We start from the raw sequence: 24,766 nt of genomic DNA on the forward strand, positions 1-24,766 counted from the left end.
AAATAACTCTATAATTTATTGGTGTGTATCTGGTTGTATAACTTAACCTTTCTTGGTGAACAAAGTTATGGAAAACATGCATATGTTCTTGATTAAAAGATTCATGTTAGCATGGAAGTTGAAAGGTTTGTGGGAGTAAAGCTTTTTCCTAACTTTTTCGCAAGGCTTCTCTTTCCTGAGGGTTGCATCTGGCTGTGCTCAGTGGGGTTAGGTGGCCCCTTGCGGTCTCCTTGTGGTGGGAAAGGCAGGGCGCAAACAAGCTGAAGGAACGGAGACTGTAGGCTTGCTTTCGCTCTCAGCGCCCATCCTGGCCTTCTAGTCTTCATCTCACTTTCCAGCTCGGTGCCCAGCATGGTGGTGGAGGCCGTGATGATGGGCAAAGGCAGAGGAAGACTTGGGCAATGTGTGGAATCGGTTGAGTACAACTCAAGAGCGGGATGTCTTGCTAACTGCCATCTAGAGGGTCTCCACCAGGTTCTGGGAGCACAAGGTGAGTTGGGTGGGCTTCAACTGGCACTTTAAGCAGCTCTCCATGGAGTGGCTATCTATCCAAGGGATAGGGTTCTGCACCATAGATGGCCCCATAGAAGCTCAGAGTGAAACCCAGAGTGCATATGTTGCTCGACTCTGCCAGTTCCACTGCCTTCTCTGCATGCTTTCTGGAAGGCTCCCCACATGCGGTTTGAGGAGCAGGCACTGTGACAAACTTCAGAGCCTCTTGAAGACTCACCTGCTCATTCGGGCTCAGCCCAAAGCAGGTGTGCTGCTCCCTCTGAGCTTCAATGCTTCCAGTGCATTTGTCCTTTTGCATTGTTTTGCCTGCTTTGTTATATTGCCTGCTTTACTATTATTATATTTTTATATCTGTTTACTTTTAAGGCAAACTTCTTAGAGATTGTAGGACACCAAGCAGCAGGCAGCTGGTTTAAAAATATGAAAGAAAGAAATCTGCAGGTGTTTCTTTAACTGGAACCCCCTGGCTCTGAAGGCTGCACCCCCTTGTGCATCCTATGGCTGCTCCTGGTCCCCACATGCCGCTCGCTGCACCTGGGAAGCAGCCCTGCCTCCGTGCCCCTTCAGAAGTAGGGGAGGGGAGGGGTGGCTCTTTGCAGCCCAGTGCTCCTGGGTGCTTTCTTCCTGAGCTGGGAACAGGTTTCAGCCGGCCCCTGGGCACCCCTTGGCTTGATGGCAAGGCAGCCTTCCCTGGTCGGGTGCTAGCCGCAAATGATGGGGGTTGGAGTCCCGCCCATCTAGAAGGCATGTGCTGCGGGAGGGTAGTGGGGAGGTATTGCCTGTAAAAATTATGCAAAAATTAACACCAGCTGCTTTGAAGTCAATGACACTGCAGTCTTATGGCCCACAGAAGTGTTGGCGGGCCAGAGGGGCGCTTGCAGTCCCCCTGGAAGAGCAAGTCTGTTTGCTTCTCTGCGATTGCAGGAGTGACCTCAGAGGAGAGGTTTCGGGGCTTTGGGGGAGTGAAGACCCAGTGATACTGGCATGAAATGAGGCATCCCGGTGGCATCTTGGCTTCCATCTCTCCTGCTCTGGAGCTCTGCAGTTGGAAAGTCAGAAATGGTCGTCTGCTTGCTTTGCAGAAGCTTGGAGGTGAACTTTGCCTCCGCACTTCTCCCACCTGCAGCCACCACCACCACCTTCCTCTTCCTCTTCCTCTTGCCCTGTAACCTTCTGAGAGTTCTTGTAGCCACTGTGCCCCAAATGGATTTTTGAGTGCCTTAATGCTGCTCCCAAATCAAAGGGTTTTTTTCCCAATTAATTTATATATGGATAGAATCAAAGCCCCTGGAGTTCTGCAAGAGGCAAGCCCTGTTGCTGTTGTTACAACTATCATTATTATTTATTGGATTCCTAGCCTGCCCCATTTAGACACACGGCTCCCTGGGCAGGTTACGACAACCTATTCGTATTACTGAGATCCAGCATGGTTAGAACGTTGGGGTGGGACGCATGAAAGCCACCGGATCACTTTGGGCCAGTCACGGACTCTCAGCACAGCCTACCTCACAGGGTTGTTGCGGTGAGGATAAAATGAAGATGAGCCAAGGGATGATGTAAGCTTCCTTGTCTTCCTTACTAGAGGAAAAGCAGGCAGGCCCAAACGTACGGCAGCAAGAAACGCCACGCTGGCATTACCTCCTCGGCCAAACTGTTGTTCCCTGGGCCATTTGCCACACTTCCAGGTTACACTGCTGTTTGTGCCCACACCACACACCCGCCGATGTTGTGCCTGCGAAACCGCCAGGCATGGGCAGAAGAATGGCCGGGTGGTACACACAGCGCTTCCCTTCAGGTGGTGGCTGGAGCATTTTATGTTTGATTATCCCCCTGCATGGGAGTCCTGAGCATAGTATGCTAGCAGAGAAGGGAAGGAGGCGAAAGGAGGACCTTTCCCCTCAATGTGCTGGCTTTCCATTGCAGGACTTCAGACCCCAACCCTCAGGATCCTGCACACAGGAACTCTGCCACAGGATCCCGACGTGCTCCGGTCCACTCCGTTCCTCTGAAATCCTTGCGCCCATCTTTTGGCACACGTTTCCGAGTTACGGCTGGCTGAAAACCAATCCCTGCCAGTTCTTTGCCCTTCTTTCCTCGGTACTTACAAATTTCAAATATCTGTTGTGCGTTGTGTTCTCCTGCCACCTCTTCAACTTCCTCTGTGTGATTAAAATAATACCCGGTCCAATTCCAGGCTTTTAAAGCTCGCAACAAGAATTTTCTGCAGCGAGTGCAGTGGCAGGAGTGACAGCCAAATGAGATAACCTTTTTACTCCATTTGTCAAAGCGCCCGAAGCTCCCGATTTCCAGAGAAGAGCAATAAACAGGGAGCAGAGCAATTGCGTTTGCAATCTGAAGCATTTTAAATAAATGGAGAGGTTTAAAACAATAACTGGAATGCTCAAAAGAAATAAAAAACCTGTTGATCATCAGCTGCGCTTTGTTTATTGGAGGAACCAATTGGATAATTCGATACAATTAAACTCAAAAACGCACGGAAATATGATGTTTATTCATCTCCTGCTTCCGTTCCCATAATTGAATGTTGTGGTTTGTAAAGTATGAAAGTGTTTCTAATGCTGGCGTCGTAGCCAAGTGAAACCCATTTAATCACACTCAATGGGTCAGACGTAACATTATGGCATGCGCAATTGAATTGCACCTGTATTCCCTTGGCACATGCATCGTTAGCTCGCGAAATGTAGCCCACGGTAGCTGGAAACGGAGCGACAATGGCTAAGCCGTGGCCCCCCCATGCTGTGGAGGGGCCACTGGGCAATGGAACACCCAAATGGGAGCCTCGTGTGGGGACTTGGGTGCTAATGTGGACGCTGCCAATTCGCCGCAGAGAGGTTTCATTGTTGCCCCTCCAAAGGAACCGTTATTCCAAACAGCCATTATTCCCCAATGCCTGAACATTTAAATAATGAAGCTGGGAATGAACGCGGCTCCAGGGAATTAGTGAAATAGGCTGCTGGATTTCGCTCCATGGGCCGTTGATGCCAAATGCATCATTGCTGTTTTTGAGCATTGTTGTTGGGAAAATAACACCCTCGTGCTCGAGGCAGGCTACGGATGGAAACCGAGTGTGAGAATCAAGGCCAATTGTTGGTTTCCAAAGAGGAAGATTCTTTGACACATACGCAACCTGTTAGGTCTTACTTACTAAGCTAGACACACACCTCCTTGCACCAGGCGGAGTAGAAGTCTGTGCCGGGATTTTGCATTCGTGAAAACATGCTCCACACACACACAAAGGCACTCTTTTCTTCATTATGACCTGATTCTAAAGCTACATGTGTACACAACCTCTGGCCATTAGGACAGATCTGGCTAGGCGGGTCTCCCCAGCCTGGTGCTGAGATCTTGACCCAGTTCGTGCTTCTCCCATGGAGTCCCAGCTCTCGGGAGAGGCAAGACAGAAGCAAGTTCTGCTGGCCGTTGCCATCTCACGATCCTTTGGTAGCTCTTGAAGGCTTTCCTTGCTCCTCAGCCTTTCTGATGGAAGGCCTTCAACGGCCCAACTCTCCTTCCCCTGTTCTTGCAGTCAAGCTCCCGCCACTGTCTCTCCATCATGGCGGCAACACCTCTCCTCATCCCAGATGCCCAAGTCTTAGCACAGACAACACCATTTCCCCCCAGAACCACCTACTCCGCGGCACCGAGAAAGCGAACAGTGTCTCCAGGCCAATGGTCTAAGTGCTCAACCTGGGAGACCCAAGAGGGACGCGACTGCCTCCAAAGAACCTCCTACCATCTTGCTACAGAGATTTCCCAGTCTCCATAGCTAGATTGAGAGCAGGCGGACCTCAGCTTCGGAGGGTGAAACTCCAAAGGGCTGAGCCACTGAGTGGCGGCGGTTGGGAGGATAATCCAGCCATGAAGGCGTCCATGACACGCTTCTGGGTTGGGGCGATAGATTCAGCCACCCAGCAGGCTGGAAGTCCCAGGAAAGCCAATCTGGACATCAGCTGCTCTCCTCCAATTTGAGAGGAAAAGTGCCAGAACTGGGGCAGGGAAGAGATGGCCATCCTTCACGCCACTCCTCTACCCTGGGCACTGCTCCTTTCCTTGAGAAAGATGGCTACGAAATGTGGCTCCTTTGAAAGGCAAATGCTGCAGCTGTTGCAAGAGAGGTGAAGGGGCTGAAGGCGGAAAGAAGGAGCCACAGTCCTCAGCCCGCTTTTATGTCCAGCATCTCTGAAGGAAGAGGAGCTCGGATTGAGGGGCACGGCAAGGATACGGATGTGCTGTTACCCATCAGCCCAGGCTGGGCTCGAAGGGTGCTGTTTAAGGACCATTTGTGCATTAATGGCTGCCGTGTGTTCACGCACACCCAGTGCAGATCCTCAGCCTGCACACAGCTGTGTACAGGCACATTCCCACACCTTTCTTCCATGTCAGGGAGTGATTGAGCCTTGCAGAGTGCATGCTGTGGGCTTCGGCAGTGTCCCTTGCACTTCAGAGCATGGGCCCTGGCCCTGCATCAGGCTCGGTTTGAGGCACGGCCTGGAAGCCGCATGAGACGGCCAAGGGGCACCAGAGTGGGGCTCCACTCAGCTGGGGCAGATGCCGTTGGAAGTGCCGTCGCATGAAATCAGGACATTACGGACAGCTTTTCCATCAAAATGATCTGGAACGGGGCATGAGAACACTGCCTGCATGAGGGACAGGACTCAGCTTGCTATTAAGAAGGCGACGCGGGAAAGAAAGCTGGCAGCCCTTAACCCCTGTCAGTCATCTGTTGGACTCGACTGTCATCCTCCCTCCAGCTGATGGGATCTGATGCAAGTCTGACAGCCGTTCCATTGTGGCAGGAAAAAGCTCCCTTCCCTTCCCTTCCCTTCCATGCTAAAGCCTTCTTCCTACAGCTTGCTTGCTTGCTTGCTTGCTTGCTTCCTTCCTCCCTTCTCCCTCCCTCTCCTCCAGTTACTGAGCGTGCAAAATTGAACTGACAATCTCAATAAACATGGCTTCCTTCCACCTAATTAACATGTCTAATTCCACTTGGAGGGGTTTCTTGCACTGGAGCGGCTGCAGAACATGACCTGGAGGTTCACTGTTGGAGGACCGGGTGGGAGGCGCTTGGCCACAGAGGTTGTGGGCGCGCTCTCCCTGACAGACCCGTCACCTCTTCTTTTTCTTGAGACAGACCCTGACAACCCGCTCGGGCTGAATGCACAGGGAGACGGTCTGTTGGGGGGAGACAGTCGGGGCCGGGAATTGTCCATCTTGGCCGGGTGGCTTGTGCCAGTCCTCGTTAGGAAACCAGCCATGCCCAACTACTGGGGCACTTGATCACTCTTTGATCTGGGATGTGAATTTCGGAAGGAGACCTTGGACAGCTCCTCCCGACAGAAGACAGGGAAAGAAAATGAAGGCCCTCTGAGAACAGTCGCCTCCGTGTACATCTCAGTGGGAAACAGGCCACAATAGGAATATCAGCTTGTGTTACAAACCACAGAGAGACACTACATTAAATATTTCACATTTCAGAGCATCCCCTTTTCTTGGACAACTTGGAACGGTGTGGAGGAGCTGATTCCCCTTTTTTCTTCAAAGCCTTTCACTGAAGCAGATTTATGGTAGATTCAGGACAGAAAAAAGAAATTATTTCTGCATAGCATGCACTGAAGACAGTAAGAGAGTCTTGCCACAAAGGGGTGCAGTGAACATAAGCGCCTTCTGCTTTGCTTTCCTTGGCTTCGCTGTTTCATTGCACTGGGGACCCGAGAAACTCAGGTTCTAATCCCCACGTGGGCATGAAGTCCATGGGGTGACTTTGGGCCAGTCATTCTCTGTTGGCTTGACCTACCTCACAAGGTTGTTGTTGTGTGGATACACTGGAGTGCAGGAGGACGATATAAGCTGCCTTGGTTCCGTGCAAGAGGAAACAATGGCAGGAAATGAATGCCAGATGATGATGACGATGATGAAGAAGAAACTGTTCCTAACCTTGCAGATAAAGCAGATGAGGGTAGTTTTGTGGTTCCCGGACAGCATCCCTGGGAGCAGATCGGAGGGTCAGGGCTAAACAATTGGCCAAAATCAGAGGGAAAGAAGCTCATAAAAGGAAACATAATCCCCACATGCTAAGGAATCCAACTAATAACCATACTTGCCATCTTTGAGAATGAAAATCACACACCTGAGTTGTGGGCCAAGTGTCTCAAACGTAGCCACAGATTTGCAAAACGTGCCTTGTGAAGGAAGTCCTCAAATAGTCCAGCCCAAATAGTGATATTCCTGGCCCATCAGCTACGCGAGCTGAGAAATGCCACCGCAAACAGAGGGTGCTGTCCAGATGGGTCCTCATCCGAACGACCCTGCCTATTTCTCCTTCACTCGCTTTGGCACTGAAACAACCCAGGGAGGCGCCCGGCCCCTGAGAAATCACAAGCCCACCTCTGCGCTTGCGCGTCTTGAGCAAGCATCCTCATTTGTCGAGGTGAGGCGAAATATTCATGGAAACGATCGGAAGGAGTCGCATCGCCTTAATCGGCAATGATGCCCTCGCGGAGTATCTTGGGTCTCCCTGTTTCGGCCACTTCAGCCCTGGAGTGCCGGTATCCATGCTGCACCCGCTGCTTTGCACTCAGTTCGAAGGGATGTGACCCAAAGGAAGAGGTGTGACTCTGTGAGCCACTCGGGCGGTATCTCCTCCCGCCCTTCCTCTGCGGCTGCCGGTCACCCCCAGAGGCAGGGATGGGGAACGGGTGGCCATCCAGATGTTGCTAGACCACCTGGCTGGGGGCTGGCTTGGGCTGCTGAGACTTTGATAGCGACTGAAAAGCTTCCTTGCTGTCAGAGCAAGACGACAGTGGACCCAGCTGCCGAGAGGCGGGGGGCTCTCCCACACTGGGGACATCCAAGGTGCAGCTGGGCAGCCACTTGAGTGGGAGGGTGTAACATGGCATCCTGCAACAGCAGGGGGTGGACCGATGGCCTTCTGGCCCCTTCCAGCTCTGCTATTCTATGATTCTGTGAAGGCTCCTCTGTTTTCCGATAGGTTTCAGACATCAGAACCAATTAGCCTAATGCCGTCCATGGCCCTTCAGGGCTGAGGAGGGTGTAATGTAGTCAAGGACTGAACTCACCCTACAACATCATTGGGGCGGCCATAGCTAAGCCTGACGTGATCCATGTTGACATGTGTCAGGATGGATCACGATGCGCTTCCTTACAGGACAGGTGAACTCTGCGCATGCCAAGAGGCAATGCAGCTGGGGGAGGAAGATCGGGGCATTGCACTCTTTCGTAAGACACCATTTAAGTTTGAACGCGCGCGCGCACACACATACACAAACACTATAGCCTGGGAATGAACTCAGGCGGAAGGGGGTGCGTTAATTTGTGATGACAACTGCCCTAAGGACCATCATATGTCTATGGAGAAGCAAGAGACCCTCCTCGTTTGGAGCCACAACAGGTTTCCTATCTAGCCCAGTGTCTACGGATGTACATATTAATTCTGGCATGTCCTAGGTCTCAGCTGGAGCTTCGGAAGGCACAGAGAAAGCGCAAAGGGTTGAGGGCTGAGTGACAAAGAAGTTGAAGGCTGTAGACAGCAAGATTGGTGAGGGGAGACCGAAGGAGTTAAAAGAGGACTTGGAACGGCCCGTACTCCCGGCGGTGGGCCGCTGCAGGCGTTCCCCGCTCAACCACGAGGTCGCGCAAGCCTTCAAGTCCCTCTGTCAAGGCAGCCAAGCAAGGTCGGCTGTCTGTGGGGAATGGGGTGGCCTGCTCCTCCTGCCCCGATACGAACATGCGTTCTGCTTCCGAATTTACGACGGGCTGAATTTAAGGTGTGTTCTTTGCAGGTGGCAGGTTCATGGTCCGAGCCCCAGCCCCTGCACCCCGGAGGGGAAAAATTTCTGGAAAGTTTCTGCTAGTCAGCACAGAAAATACCAGGCTGACTGGGCAAAGGTTTTGACTTGGCATAAGGCAGGAACTTCAATTTCTAGGCTCTTAGGTGAGCTCTCCTAAAAATATTTATGTTCTCCAGGAAACTCCAACAGACAGAACCAATTCTGGGCGTGCTTTGCCCATCCCAGGTTACATTCTGTGGGAGGATTTGTGCCCCCCCCCACCTGGGAGTCAAATCCGCCACCGTGGGATTCCCCAGAAGGAAGCTCTCCCCTTTCACCTGAACACCAATTATTTGCTGATTTCCTGACTTTTGAGCAGCTTTCCCCATCTTAAAGGTCAGAGTGCTTCTTAGAAGGGTTAATTGGTTATCTGAAGGAGTGTCTCTTTCCATATGTGCCTGCCCACCCCTTAAGATCTGGGGCAGATGACCTGCTCTGGGTGCCCCCCCCCAAAAAAAGAGATTAGGAGAGTGACTACCCAAAGAAGGGCCTTCTCTGTGGTGGCACTCCAATTGTGGAATTTGCTCCCCAAAGAGGTTCGCCTGGTGCCATCACTTTATTCTTTTTGGCAGCAGGCCAAATCCTTTTTATTTTCCCAATGTTTTAAGACCTGGCTGTTTTTGTTGGAGTGTTATTATTAGTTGGATAAGGGTGTTGTGTTTTAATTTTTTTTTTTTACATTTTATATTGTTAGACCGTCCCGAGACTTCAGTTATGGGATGGTCTAGAAAAGTTTTAAAGAAAGAAAGAAAATAAATAATTTCTGGTAGTAAAAGCCTTAAGCTACAATAGGACCATGTGTGTGTGTGTGTGTGTGTGTGTGTGTGTTGCTTTTGGCACCTCCCCAAACCTGACTTTGTTATCCTTGGGCTGAAACTGTTCCCACCTGTGCTATATTGGCTGCTGCAGAAGGTGAGGGGAAAAACCAGCCACCTGAGACCTGGTGAACAGTGGCCTCAGCACACCTGTGGTCTCATCCAGTCCCGTGATGCTCCCCAAAATCACATGCTTTGAAGTGCAGTGGTGCATTCAGTTGTGTGGACATCTTAACGTTGGAGGGGAGTGGATTTCTCCCACTGCCCATAGAGGATCGAGGCATTTGCTATTCTCATGCTGGGCTGGTGGGAGAAGGGACCATGCCGCTGGCTTTCGTCTGTGTTCATCCCAATACTTTTCCAAACATGCCTCTGACTGCGTCTTGCATGCATGTCCTCTGAGACCAAAAGAAGCCCACGGCTGCTTGGAGGCCTCAGCAAGCACGGGGCACGTTCGGAGACGGGGGCTTGTCTTCCCGCTGAGCACAGCGGAACTGCTGAGTAAGCATGCATAAGATCGCACCTAGCTGAGGGAGGGCCTGATCCTATGTGCATTTATCCCAAAAAATAAAAGGCCTCCGGTTCAGCCCAGCCAGCCCTGTGGTGAAGCTTCCCCATTTTTTGGCCTGAATTTTCGTTGGGTCTGTGCTTTTGATGACTTCAGAAGGCCGACGGAGTTGGCCGGTCACTAGAATAACACAGACGTCGTGCAGGAACAAGGAGGGACGGAAGCACGGGTGCCTCGGGATATGCCGGCCTGGCTTTCTGAGAGCCGTGTGGCTCAGGGGTCCCCGGGTGGTGTGAGCGCTGATGCTTCTAGCGCTGAAACGGAATCGCCAGCCCTGCTCTTAGCAGCGCCTCTGGGGAGATGCCTTCGCTGAAGTCGACTGGTGCATCCTCCCACCCGATACGGAAACCCGACGCTGCGCCCCCGTTCTGAGGATGTATGACAAGCCCCTGAGGAGTTGCTGCTTTGCCCTGCACAACAAGCCGTCCGCGGAGAACGCGGAGTATTTTTAGCCTGCCGCCGCTCTGCTTCACGCGAGGAAGTCCAGGGATGGGGGAACTTCCATCACGAGGCCCCACAGAGCCCGCCCTCAGCTGCCCGGCTGCTTCCTCGTGAGCCACTGCAGAAACGCTGACATGGAGGAGAAGCAGGCCCAGGAATTTAAAAGTACACTCTCCTTAAATGTGACGTGCGGCCAGAGTTCTTCCATGGAAAGGGGGGTCATTCGGCTTTCCAGAGCAGTAGCGTAGCTCAGGACGGTTCTGCCAGCGCCACCGCCAGATCCATGGTGGGATCATTTTATGGATAGGGTTCATCAACACAGAGAGTGCCTAAAAAGTTCAGGATAACACCTGGAGGGAATATCAGGTCCCACCTGGAGCTGCTGGCCTGTACTGGCTTATCTGCTCATCTCCCACCCTCTGGCACGATCTCTTACGTGCTTTTTCAGATACAGGAACTGCCATCTTCACATTGTCTTTGGCAGAATGAAAGAGAGGCTCTCCTCCAACTTGGATTAAAAGGGAATGGATCCCAGTTCTCCCCAACCTCCTTTTATAAGAATCCGATACTTTCCAAGCCAATGAGAGGCTTTGAAAACGTCCCCCACCCCATCCCTTCAGGCCTTCCTGCCCAGAAAAAGGCCACCTTGATGGCCTCTTCTCCTTTCCCATGACTCACTCCAGGAACAGATTCCAGCCCTGGAACTCCAGCCCAGCCTGCCAGCATCTCCAAAGGGCCACAGCCCCTCCCAGGTCTCCCCCCCAGGTGGCCGTGCCTGCCTTCCCCAGCCTGCTCATCATTTCCCAGCTTTTGCGTGGGGTTTCCTCTATTCGGAAAGGGCAAATTGCACCGGTGGAGCCCGAGCTTCATTCAGCAAAACTAGGCTGGAAGCATTTCCCGTGCTTCACCCTGCTAGAATCAGCCCCCAAGCGAATCTGCCCGGCATTGCGCTCTCCCGGGGCACAAAAGGGCGTTTCTCCGGATCGCATCCCAGCACTGCAAGGTTCTCCGGTGCTATTTTTCAAAGTGGGCTTCTGAAGCATTTTATTTGCTTAGTCTTTTAGTTAATTTCTGCACCACCTGATTGCCGAGGCTCTTTGGACTGTGTATGGCAGAGCATTAAAAATACACTATGAAATACACCATTTTGAAAACACCATAAAAACTCACCATGCAAATATAAAACAGTCAGGAAAGTCAGTAACTTAAACAAAGAGGGAACAACAAAAGGAAATGAAACAAAACGCAATTTCAGACCCATTTAGCAACGAGCACACTGCAGTAAACTACCTGAATGCCCTGCAGTAAAGGGTGGTCTTTACCTGGTGCCAAAAAGACAGTAAGGTTGGTGCCAGGCAGGCCTCAGTGTGGAGCTTGTTTCAGAACTGGGGGGCCACCACCAAAGAGGCCCTTCTCTCCTGGAGGTGAGAGTCAGGGGCAGGACCGAGGGGTCGGTCATAGTGTTCGGGCAGACGGTGACTGGGAAGCTGTTCTGCCAGGTGTTGTGGTCCCAGCCTGTGTAGGACCTTGCGGGTTAAAACCAGCATCATGAATTGAAGCATATACACAGTCAGTGCAAGTGGGCCAGAACTGGTGTTCTGTGCTCAGACCGACTGGTCCCCATTATTAGTCTGGCTGCTACATTTCGCACAACCTGCAGCTTCCAAACAGTCTTCAAGGGCAGCCCCGCACAGAGTGCACTGCAGTAGTCTAGCTTAGAGATTTGCAGAGTATAAATCACGGATAGCAGGCTAGCTCTGTCCAGAGGAGGGCATAACTGAGCCATTAGACCCAGCTGGTGGAAGGTGTTCTGACCCCCTAAAGTCACCTGGACCTCAGGTGACAAAGAGGTGACAAGGAGCGCCAGGCCAGAAGAAAAGCATCAAGCAAATATTTTGATGTCAAATACTTGGCTTGGGTTTAGCAGCATCGACAATTATGAAGCCAAGAGGCCATTTTACCGATTGCATCCCAGGACGGCACACAGAACAAATGGAATCTTTGGGCAGCCTCTTTGAGGGCACCGATCCAAGGTAAAGTGCAGGAGGTGAGAATGAGCGCAGGTGAAGTTACAGGTGAAGAGAGGTCATGCCATTGAGGCCCCATCGGTGAGGGTGTTCAAGGATAGGCTGGACGTGCACATGGTGGGCATGTCGTGAGCGGAGCCGGCTGGTGCTGGAGGTCAGACTAGATGACCCGGGAGGCCCCTTCTGACTCGCTCTATGTTTCTATGTTTCTATGCCATCTTCCCGGTCTTGCCTGGCTGTTTTGTTCTCCCTTTTAAACACCATTCCCTTCTGCCAGCCAAGGAACCTCCCAGGTGGCCTCTCCGTAATGAGAAGGGGTTTGGGGAGTGTGTGTGCGTATCTGGGCAGGTGTCATCCTGCTCTTTGAAATCAGTGCATTTAATTATATTCAAGAATATCTTTTTTCCTTTTCGTTAGTTATTAAAAGATGCACAGCCCGACTTTCACCCCTACAGAGTTTCTAAAGAGTCTTTCTGTATTTGGGGGGATGAAGCAATAGACCTCTGCCACCTTGCAGGGGACACCCCGTACCCCGGCCCTGCAAAGCAGCTCTTCCCAAAATTAAAACATGACATACGGTGACCAGTTGAGTTGTACGAGATCACAAAACTGACACGGTGATCAAACCTCGCCCGAGCCAGCTCAGCAAGTCCCAAAACATGAAAGCAACTTTCAAGACAGCGGTGGCAGCAGCGCAGAGACAAAAAAATGCAAAAATTCCAGCTGTGTGGAATGAACCCCAAAAGATGTGCAGATCCTGTAGAGAGGGGGGCATCCGGTCCCACGGCTGGGAGTTTACGCTTTACTGGGTCGCCCCCAAAACAGCCTCATCTGGGTGCAGCTGCTGGGTCCAAGCACTATGAGGAGGGGAGAGGGGCTTTCCACTGAGGGGGCCAACTTTCCCCCTTGATCCCTCTTTTTGAAAATAACTTTTCAAAGAGTCAAGAGTTTTGGCTTTGGTCACCATGGTGACTGCCTTCACAATACTTTTTTCTCCATCCCTCTCCTTTCCTGTTACATCTTTATCCCATCTTTCCCACCTCTGGCACGGAATCCAAGCAGTACCTCGCAGTCTTTCACAGGCCTCTTCCTCTCGTCCTCCTTTTATCCTCACAACAACCTTGTGAGGTAGGCCAGGCTGCAAGGCAGTGGCTGATGCAGGCACTCAGTGAGCCTCCGGGCTGAGTGCAGAACAGAACTCGGATCTCACAAGTCCTACTTCAGTGCTCTAACCATTGCACCACACTCTTTCAGAGTGCTTGGTGGCAGACTATTGTTCCAGTTGTGCTGTCTGCAGTGCTCAATACATAAAACACAACACACACACACACACACACGTTTTTGAACAGTCTTTAAAAAAGATATGAGATGAAAGAACCAACTCTGGTCCCTACGGGTCTCCAGGCCACAACGGTATTGCTCCTCCCCGTCCTCAAATCTACTTTTTGCTGTATTTTAAGGACTTCTAAACCACAGTTTCCTTTCTCAGCTGTTGCTTCCGTGCCATGCCTTTCCTTCAGCCACACGCCTTGATTTTGTAATCAAGGATGATGAGGCGCAGATCTGTGGCAGCCCCAATGTTTTTTTTTTAATTTTTATGTCACTGCAGAACATAGCCAATGCAATCTGATTTCATGAAGGCATCATGCCACCTAAGAAGGGCCTCAGCAGTTACAGGCAGCCTATAAATACACATATAACTAATAAATTGCTGTAAGCCGCCCCGAGGCTTCGGCGAATGGGGCGGCATAAAAATGTTTAAACTAACAAACAAACAAACAAACAAACAAACAAACTGTAAAGCCAGTTCAGAGTGAGGGTAATAAGGACTGTCTTCACTCTGAATGTGTGTTCTGGGGGACGAGAATACGGCAAACATGTTTGCTCAATTTACAGCCGCCCATTTACAGCCGACTCAGGGGAGCACCACACCGAGGGAGAAAATATTTATGAAACGTGCCCCTCCCAGCTCAGCTCAGCCTTATCAATTTGTCCTGCTGGTGCAGGCTGTACCCAACACATCCAACTCTGGAGCCTCTGTTTAATGTTTAATTCCATGTTTAATTTTTAAAATTTGATTCGGTCATTACCATAAACATTAAACAATATTTCCTGTTTAAATATGAATGGGCTGCATTATTTGATTGAAATGAGTGTTCAGATGGATAATGCATTTTATGGCAGCTATAGAGTTTTAGTGTTATTTTCCTTCCAGCTGCTGCTGTCTCCAAGAGCCGGTGCAACTGAACTTCTAAGAGGAAAAGGCACCATCTGACGGTGTGACATTGTCTGCTAGGTTGTGACACCCCTGCTTCCCCCCACCCCAACCGGGAAACCCTCTTCTGCCTGGAAGCAAAGCTAACCTGCAGCAAATCTGGCCACCTATTTCCTGAAAAAGCACCCCTTCCCCTTTATGAGCAGTATGATAGTTATAATTTGGGGAGCATGTTCTTGCCATACCTGTCTTTCCTCTCAGGGCACCATATATAAATATATATGTACAACGGGGTGAGTTCCCGTTGCTCCGTCCCAGCTCCTGCCAACCTTGCAGTTCGAAAGCATGCAAATGCAAGTCGAGAAAAAGGTACCACTTCGGTGGGCAGGTACAGCATTCCGTGCACTTCGGTGTTTAGTCATGCCAGCCACACGACCACGGAGACTGTCTGCGGACAAGCGCTGGCTCCCTCGGCTAGGAAATGGAGATGAGCACCGCCCCCGAGAGTCAGGCATGACGGGACTACACGTCAAGGGGAAACCTTTACCTTTACCTTATGCATATATGTATATATGACTTTTTTTGTTAAGTTGCCAAGTTCTGCCTGACCCTTCATGACTCCATGGACAACCTTCCTCCAGGCTCTCCTGTCCTCCACCATCCCCTGGAGTCCACCCAAGCCCACACCCACCGCTCCAGTGACCCCATCCAGCCACCTCATCCTCTGCTGTCCCCTTCTCCTTTTGCCCTCTATCGTTCCCAGCATCTCCAGTGAGTCCTTCCTTCTCATTAGGTGGCCAAAGTATTTGAGTTTCATCTTCGGTATCCGACTTTCTAAGGAGCAGTGCTTCTACAGCGTTTTTTGTTTTTGTTTAGTCTCAAAGTCATGCCTGACCCATCATGACCCCATGGACAAGATTCCTCCAGGCTCTCCTGTCCTCCACCATCACCCTTGAGTCCACCCAAGCCCACACCCACCGCCCCAGTGACCCCATCCAGCCACCTCATCCTCTGCCGCCCCTTCTCCTTTTGCCGTCAATCGTTCCCAGCACCAGGGTCTTCTCCCATGGGTTGTTCCTTCTCATTAGGTGGCCAAAGTATTTGAGTTTCAGCTCATGCATCTCTCTCTCTCTCTCTCTCTCTCTCTCTCTCTCTCTCTCTCTCTCTCTGTGTGTGTGTGTGTGTGTGTGAGAGAGAGAGAGAGAGAGAGATGATAGATCCTCAAAGGATCAACATATCCTTGTCTTCAAGAAAAGGGCCTAAAAGGTCAGGACCCATGCCGATAAAATAATCGCCAATGAATGAATGCCAAGAAAATGAGACACCCCTCCCACTGCAAGAGAGCAGGTTTCTTCACACTGGCTTTTCTGAAAATGGAACCCCACCACCTGGAGTTTCTAGCTTTTAAAATGATCTTTCTTAAAGAGTATGTTATTTGAAAGGATGCTTCCCATGTTTCACAATCCTGTAATGGTCTTATCTTCTGAATATGTTGCACTGAAAATAAATAAATATAAGTGAAGGCAGATACAGATATCCATAGCAATATCTGAGGAGACAGCTGGGTGCCAAGCAATCCTAGAGGTGTAGAAGGGGCTTGTGAGGCCATCAGGCCCAACCCCTTGCGCACGTTCAAGCATCCCTGTTGAGGTACAGCTTGAAGGTCTCTAGGGCAGAAGAGCCTGCCACTTCCTGAGGTCAGTGCTTCCATTGCTGTACTGCTCCAACAGTCAGGAAGTTTCTCCTGATGTCCAGCTGGAATCTGGCTTCCTCAAACATAAGTCCATTATTCCGTGACCTGCCCCTGGAGGACTGAGAAAGGAGCCCAGTCCTTCTTGGGGTGGCTTCCTTTAAAGACCGTGAAGAGTGCTCTCATATCTTCCCTCGGTCTTCTTCTTCTCAAGGCCAAACATGGCAGATTCTTCCAGGCTTTCCTGTATACTGGATCCTAGCAGTGACCTAAGTGTGGGACCCTGGGTCATCAGGATGCTGCCACTGAGGTGGGATGTGCAGCATGGGGGAACTCCAACCTCTCCCTCCGAAGAAAGCAGTGGGCTTGCTGGTGGAGGCTGAAGGCTGCCTGAGGGAGTGGCGCCGGGAGAACGGGGTGATCCTGGGAGGGGAGAGGGTGGACCTGGAGGCCAATGCGTAGAGCGGCATGCGCAGGATCAAGGGTCTGCCGCTTTCAAGGGGCAACGGGAGGTTCAGAGCAGAGCACGTGCTTCAAGCAGAAGAGGTTTCGGGCTCAGTTTCCAGGTCAAACTGGGACGGACGTGCCCGAAACCCTGGAGAGTCTCGGCTAGGCAGTGTGGGCTGGGGCTGTTGGAGCGCCTTTGGCCCGGGCTGAGGGTCATCTTTCAGCCCAAAGCCCTAAAGCCGCTTTGAGGAAGCTCTTGGGGAGCGCACTTTGGTGGCATGCGGGGCAGGACAAAATGGCAGCTCTTGCAACCAGCCCCGAAGCCTTGGTGGAGGCATTCTGACCTCTCGGGCTGCAAATCCCCCAACCCACAAGGCCAGGAAGCCCAGAAATGATAGGCAGCCTGGGGAAAGTAGGCTAGGGGAAGGGTGTGGCTCGGCGAGGAACCCCAGCGGGTTAGATTTGGGCCCCTGGAGCAGACTCTGGGGCCGGATGGACCAGGACTGGTCTGGCAGAAGACCGCTTCTTCTCTTCCTGTCTGTCTCTCTCAAATGCCAAAGTGGGAGGCCATTCAATGGCAATGACATGCAGTAAATTCAAGACTGACAAAACGAGGCATTCTTCCATGCCACATCTAATTGCCCCATGGAATTAATTGAGAGAGACGGCTGTGATGGCTCCCGGCAGGAATGGCTTCTTCAAAGGGAAGCCATTACTTTTACTTTCAAGGAAGAGCGCATTGTCAGTGGCTCTCAGCCATGCCAGCTCGGCGTGGGTGTGAGAAACCCTTGCAAGGAGCACCGTGTGAGCCTCCCGTCGGCTTCTTCAGGGTCCCTTGCTTTCCTCCCTGCCCTCTCAGAGAGTAGCAGAAGGCTTGCAGAACTCCTTGGAGAGCCTGACTTCTCAAAACAACATCTGCAGATGTTTGATTCTTGGGTTTCTCCTGTCCTGAAGAAGCTGTTGTGCAAGCCAATGCCCTCCACAGTGGTGGGCTGGTGCATGAACGTCAACATTAGACAAATTCATGGAAGGTCAAGCTATCATTGCTCATGAGCAATGAGTGGATTTTGCATGCCACTTGGTGGCAAACGGTGGCAGGAGAAAGTCAGTGCGCTCCGGTCCTGCTTGTGAGCTTCCGAGAGACCATCTTCTTGGCCACTGTGGGAAGCACCGCACTGGAATCTGCAGACTTTTGGTCCAACACGGCGGAGCTGTGCTCCTACGTACTGGCACAAATGTGCACACGGAATCTTGCTGAGCGCCCCTTGGGCACCTTGCCTTGCTTGTATGTGACTGGGCAAATGGGGAAAAAAGCATCTGTGGATTTGCAGGATGCCCTGGGATTCGGGAATAAGGCCTGCTCTGAACTGCCCACCAAGTTGCCTCACCACAGTCCTCTTTGGAGCTGTCTTGTCAGCCAAGCATTTTGTGATCTCCTGCTCACCCTTGCAAAGAAGGCGGCTGAGGCAGGGAGTCGGCGAGTTGCTCAAGGCCCACACAGTGGGCTGCTTCCAACAGTCTGACCTAAGTCCCATTGGCTTCAATGGGTCTGCCATGAGCAGCATAACATGATCTGGCTCTCCACAGAGTATCAATAATGGCCTGCAAAGTGATCCGCATTTTTATGGGCAACTTCAGGAATAATAGTTGTCTAATTGCAGTTCTTGATTGCATTCCCTGTCTAGGGGCTGGCAAGTTATTGCATTCCGCAGAACCTATGTGGAGAAACTCTTTGTTCTTCACCTGCATCAAGTGTCTCTCTTCCGCCACACAAGAGTATTCTCCCTGAGACACATCAGCCGAGGACATGTGCTTGCGAATGCACACGGACGGCCCTGTTATCCCATGCTAGCTGCACCCTTGCTGAAGATCCAACCCAGTCGGCGCGGAGCAGAGACAGACTTTTGCACCAATGGCTCCCAACTCCATAATTTGGGGAAGACCGCTTTCTAAGTTGCAGCTTTTGCCGGAAGTGTAGCACCGCCACTGCTTTCCCATCCATTTGCTTTCCCAGGGTGAGGAAAACTCGAATCTTGGTTGCAGGACAGGCCAAGTGCTCTCATGTCAGACTCCAGAGGTGTATTCGCTTCATAATGAATTAAAAGTCTGGTTATGCAGTGAGAATTGGCTTGGTCATTCTTCTGACACCGTCTGCTTGATCTCAACAGAAGCGCACGCGTGTGTGTGTTTGTAATGCTTCCCCCACCGTCTTTGTTGAGCAAGCTTTTTCTGCATTGCTCCGCATCCTGTTCTCCCCTCCCACACCCATCTCATCCAAGTCGTTAGCAGAAAGACACTGAAATTGTAACACTCAGAAACCCACACAAATCACCTGTTATTATCCAGTTTTCCCCCAGTGCCTGGTTACCATGTCATTTCGTATAACTTTTGATGGCGGATGCCTCATGCGAGGGACAGTGCCGGCATCGCTGTGAAATAATAATCATAAAAATACCTGTGTTTGTTGTGCGGGGGGGGGGGGCAGGGAAGAAGCAGGGGGCTGAAAGAGAGGCAGGCGGAACCAGTACACACACAGGCACACACGAACGCATGTCCTCGGCTGACGTGCCTTCGCAGAGAATGCGCGTGTGCGGCGGAAGAGCACGGCATGCGTCGCCACATCTCCCAAAAAGGTTCTGCAGAACGCAACTGTTTGCCTACCCAGGGCGCAATCAAGGGCTACAATTAGACAACTATTATTCCTGGAGCTGTCCATAAAAATGCAAATTACTTTGATGGCCGTTATTTATACTCCGTGAGAGCCAGAACATATTGGTCCGTGTGATTACAGTACGGTGATGCTTGCGCACCCTCCTCTGGGCTTGTTGACCAGGCAAGGAACCTATTTTCTGGATCCTGCCCTGATACATCTCTGCCCCTCTGGTGTCTTTTGAGGATTTTTGAAAAGTTCAATGTCCTTCTGGTTTTAGACTCCCCGATCCAACAAGGTTCTCTGGAAGTCAAACCTCCAAGGATTTAGCTTAGACGTGAAAGGGCCTTCTCTTGTGCTGCTCCAAACTATGCAATCTGATCTCCCAGGAACTATGATGGAGCGCAATTTTGGGGGCCTTTAGCAAGGGCAGAATGATGTGTCAGGCTGAACGTGAGCCAGGATGGGGTGGTCAAGAGGGCGAATGCCACCCTTGGTTGCATAGCCAGAAGTGTGGCTTCTAGATCGAGAGAGGTGTTACTACCACTCTACATGACTCTGGTGCGCCCACAACTGGGGTATTGTGCTCAGTTTTGGGCCCCTCATTACAGAAAGGATATAGCCAGGTTGGAGTCAGTGCAGCGCAGGGCCACAAGGTTGGTGGCCGGTTTGCAGGGGATGCCGTATGAGGCGAGGCTGAGGGAACTGGGTCTCTTCAGCCTGGAGAAGAGGAGACTCAGAGGGGATATGCTGGCGACATACAGGTACGTGAGGGGGTGTCACACAGAGGTGGGTAGAGACCTGTTCTCCCCTGCAGAGGACTGGGCACCATCTGGATACTCTTCAGGCTGGTGGCCCTGACCTCCTTCCCCCTTTAGCCTTCCCTGAGGTCTCTTGCCAACCCTGTAGAGGCAACCGGCATGGTGTGAGGAAGACCACAGAGCTGGGACTCTGGACAGTCCTAAGTGTCATGATGTCATTGGACTGGACCTTAAAACAACTGAAAACATTAAATTCCATGTCTTGAGAAGCTGCATTGAAAGGTCACATAGAAACATAGAAGCAAAGTGAGTCAGAAGGGATCTCCCGGGCCATCTAATCTGACCTCCGGCTCCAGCCGGCTCTGCTCAGGACATGCCCACTATGTGCACGCCCAGCCTATCCTTGAACACCCGCACCGATGGGGCCTCAACGACCTCCCGTGGAAGCCCATGCCACACCCTCGGGGTCCTGACTGTCCGGAAGTGCTTCCTGGCATCCAAGTGGAACCTTGGCCCCCTGAGCTTTGCTCCGTTGGGGCGCGTCCTGCCTTCCTCTGCAGGGGAGAACAGGTCTCGACCCACCTCCATGTGGCACCCCCTCAAACAAGTGGGTCCATGGAAGCAGAGATCTGTAAGATTTTTCTGGAAGCAAATATGCCAAAACTGAGGCGTTTGTACTTTGGACACATCATGAGAAGGCAGGACTCCATGGAGAAGAAACCACGCTGGGGAAAACCAAGGGCAGAAAACAAAAGGGTGGACCAAATGTGCACCGGAAGGGATCGATAAAGGAAACCTTGGTTGTGAACTTGGGAGAGTTGAACAGAACCATTGCGGACATGAAATTTGGAGGGCAGTCATTCATAAAAGAAGAAGGGGACGGCCCAGGATGAGGAGGCTGGATGGAGTCACTGAAGCAGTGGGTGTGAGCTTGGGTGGACACTGGGGGATGGTGGAGGACAGGAAGGCCTGGAGGAGTGTTGCCCTTGGGGTCACGATGGGCCGGACACGACTTTGCGAATAACAACAACATTCGTAAAGTCGCAGCTCAAATACTTTGGCCACCGAATGAGAAGGAACAACTCCCTGGAGAAGACCCAGGTGCTGGGAACAATTAACGGCAGAGGGAGAAGGGGATGGCAGAGGATGAGGTGGCTGGATGGAGTCACTGGGGTGGTGGGTGTGGGCTTGGGTGGACTCTGAGGGACAGTGGAGGACAGGACAGCCTGGAGACGTGTTGTCCATGGGGTCGCAACGGGTCGGGCATGACTTTGCGACTAACCAAAGCATTCATAAAGTCACCAAGGCTGGACATGGCTTTAGAGCTCACAACGGAAAGGCAAGCCTGAGATCATGCCCCTAAATGCCAAACCAAAATGCTCCCCCAATATATCACTCTCTCCTGTTTGTGGGGTCCCTCTCTAGGGAGTGAATTGTGATGGCTGCTTCAGAAGGATCAGTTTGTCTGCCGTGCTGTGATCTGCTGAGTACGTGATCCCAAACAGGCTCCTTTTCCCAACCCCCCAGGCAGAAAAGCAGTCTTCCGGGGCAGAGGTAGGGCCCACTTATTCCTCCTCCCTCCCCACATTTCTTCTGGCATTTTGAATTAAAAGAGGAGCCAGCACAGCAAGGACTCTGTCCACAGCTGCGCTTTCCCGCGGTCACTGTGACTTAGGGTGGCCGCTGAGGCAGTCACTCCTGTGAGGTCTGGAAGGTGGTTTAAAAAACAAAGACCCAAAGCTGCTGCCGCTGGTCCAATCAACATCCAACCAAAACCTGGCAAATCGTTTTGGCACTGGATGCCCTGAAATGGGAGCCCATATTTTAGGGGGACTTCCAAAGCAGTGCCCGGGTTTGGCAAGAAATCCCATAGCTGGAAAGAGAAGCCCAACAGTCATGAGGGCAGCAAAAAGGTGAGCGTCTCCCTCAGGCCACGGGCCAACCTTATCCAGCCTTTACGGCTGGGAAAAGCCCTTGGTCTTGCCTTCTCAGTTTTAAAATCTCAAGCTGCCCTCTCACAAAGATGAGCTTTGTGAATTATGGCAAACTCTGATCAATGATCTGAATGAAATTCCCACTCATCTGCACCGATTAAATTGAACAGCTGCGATTATTCCCTTGTCACATCCGCTTACCATGCATAATCGTGGTTGTTTTGCATTTATACCCTGCCTTTCTTCCTCTTGCAAGAAACTCAGAGTAGTTTACAAGAGTCTCCTCCTGCCCGTTTATCCTCACAATAGCAACAACAACCTTGTGAGGTAGGCTTGGCTAAGATTCTGTAAGTGGCTCAGCATCACTTGGCAAACCCCACGGCTGAGTGGGGTCTTGAACCCAGATCTTCTGAGTGCCCGTCCCAGCTACCATGACAATGTTGAAGATGGGGGGGGGGGGGACGGATCTGCCAGAAAAACAGAGAGGAGCCCACCCTAGTTCAGCTGAAACAGGCAGGTATTCAAAGCCAGACTCGCAGCCCTGGAGCGTGATGGACAGAGACATCCATTGAGCTCTCTCTTTCACCTGAACCATTGCAAAACTCAAGCTGTTTTTGTCATGAATATGGAGAATGTTGTGCATTTTGGTAGGTTCTTCTGAAAACGGAAACGGAACAAAACTTGCACCCTGCCTCACCAGCAGGCATAGAAAAGTAGAAACAGAGCGAGTCAGAAGGGACCTCCCGGGCCACCTAGTCTGACCTCTGGCACCAGTGGCTCCACTCACGACATGCCCACCATGTGCATTTCCTGGGAGCACACACCACGGGTACTGAGCCCAGCGACCCACTTCCTCTCCACCGCTTTTGGACAGGAAGGGCCCATCGGGCTGTTCCAGCTCGGAGCTGCCCAGCAGCTACCCCTCTGCCTCGTGACGTGGATGGCGGGCCACGAGCAGTCTTGCCACAAGAAGAATATTATACTCAAGGATGCAAGGGGCTCTTTGGTGCCTCTCCAGCAAGGAGCAGAACAGGAAATCTGGAAATCAAGCCCCTTTCTAACAGCCGCTCCTGCAGCAGGAGGAAACGGGCTGCTTCCTGAGCAGAATAGCGTGGCTTTATTAGCAGTATTATTATTCCGAGTTGTGGCTCAACTTTTCACAGCTCCTTCTGACACCGAGGGCAGCCCATCACTGTCTCGGTGACAGAGATTCCAGGCTTGTCCAGCTCCTGGCCCCCTGTCTCTGTCACCCCTGATCATGTTCCCGAGGTGAAGGGGGCGGCACGGGGTGAGACGGTGCCCTCCTTCCTGACATGGACTCATCATTCCCCCATTTGTTTGGGGAAGGCAGCCGACCCCTCTGACCCGGGGAGGCAGCCTTGATTGACTGCGCTGCAAGCAGAGGTGACCTCAAGGTGTGAGTGGCTGTCCATGGACTACACTTCATCTCTCCCCACCCCGGCGCACTCGGTGGGCAGGCCGTGGGGCCCGGGAGCTCAGGAGGCAGCGATGGTGCTCAGCAGCCAAGACTGCATCCGCCACTCACCCAACTTTTTCTGCTCTTGCACTCGGTTTGCGGGGGACTGGAATAAAAACTTTTCCGGCGGCATATCCTCAAAGAGGAGCTGGGGAGAAATCGGTCAAGTCCCAAGACTCTAGCACAGGTTCTGCCTCTTTGCCGGCAGAGGAGCAGTGAGAGCTTCACCTTTTCACTGATCTCTGTGCTAGAAGAAAAATATAGCAGGACATTGTCTCCTGAGAGTAGCTTTCCTACTTCTGGGGAATGCTTTGGTCAAGTGGGGGGACGTTAAAAGTGGAGTCCCCCACCTTCAGCCCGAAGTTATACTATTCCCTCTCCCATCAGTGGATTCCAGCCCCAAACATAGAAGAGAATTCATTTTTGTGCTTTGCTGAACAAAAATCTCTGTAGGTCATTTTCTGGCTTTTGGAAATGAGGGCTTGAATTTTGGAGGATAATGGGTCCGTGCATGCATGGTGTATGTGTGCTGAATTTTAGGAAATTCAACAGAAAGCAGAAGACAGCATAAAACGGGAGAAGGGAGCAGGGGTTCTTCTGAAGAAAATCTGTCCTTCCACCCACAGAACACTCTCCCCAGTCCAAAGCAAAGAAAAAAGGAGTTCCCCACCATAAAATTCCCCAAGAGTCTCCCTTCCCAATTCCCCCAGGATTGCCCAGTGAATGCTTTTCCCTTCCCAGTGCTCTTTCCAACTGGCCTTCCCAGTGCGAGCGCTGGTGGATGCCTCCCCAAGTACTTGCACCAGGGGGGTCTCCACATTCAGGCTTAAAACTCAAGCACCCCACCTGGACGGAGAACCGAATAAGCCAAACAGCTTTCAAATTGACATGTGAAGCAACTCGAAATATAGACAACTGCTTATGAATTTCCTCTAAATGTGTCTAGACATCTTTCAGCCTGTCTAATATACAACTGTTTATCAATAACTTATTAGATACTAGCAATCAGTCCCATTTATTCTGGACTGTGGATTATGGGAGTATTGGCTTTGTGTCCAATGTATGTCTTCCCAGATCATTTTTTCCCTGTTCACATTTAACGGAGAGATCTGGCTTCCCCTCTTTCTGTGAAAATATTATTTACAGCAATATGGGTACAGCAACTGGCTTCTCGAAGGATGGCTGTAATAATTAGGAGCATACAAAACGAACGTGCGCTGGCTCAGATATGGGGCCAGAACTGCCTGTTCCAGAGGTGTGGAACCTCTTCCAGCCCAAAATGGGCTAAATTCCATTTTGGAAAAGCTCCCAGAGGCCGCATGGCAGTAGAGGGTGGGACCAAAGGCCAGGGGGCGGGGCC

General features: G+C 51.5%; 1 protein-coding gene across 46 annotated transcripts in view; it reads right to left on the reverse strand.

Moving 5' to 3' along the window:
• The window catches only part of CELF4 (CUGBP Elav-like family member 4), an 818,464-nt gene that overhangs the window by 81,598 nt on the left and 712,100 nt on the right, over positions 1-24,766 (reverse strand). The window lies entirely within an intron of this gene.

This window comes from Varanus komodoensis, unplaced genomic scaffold, assembly GCF_004798865.1.
Source record: "Varanus komodoensis strain SLA01 unplaced genomic scaffold, ASM479886v1 scaffold22, whole genome shotgun sequence".
Classification (NCBI taxonomy): domain Eukaryota; kingdom Metazoa; phylum Chordata; class Lepidosauria; order Squamata; family Varanidae; genus Varanus; species Varanus komodoensis.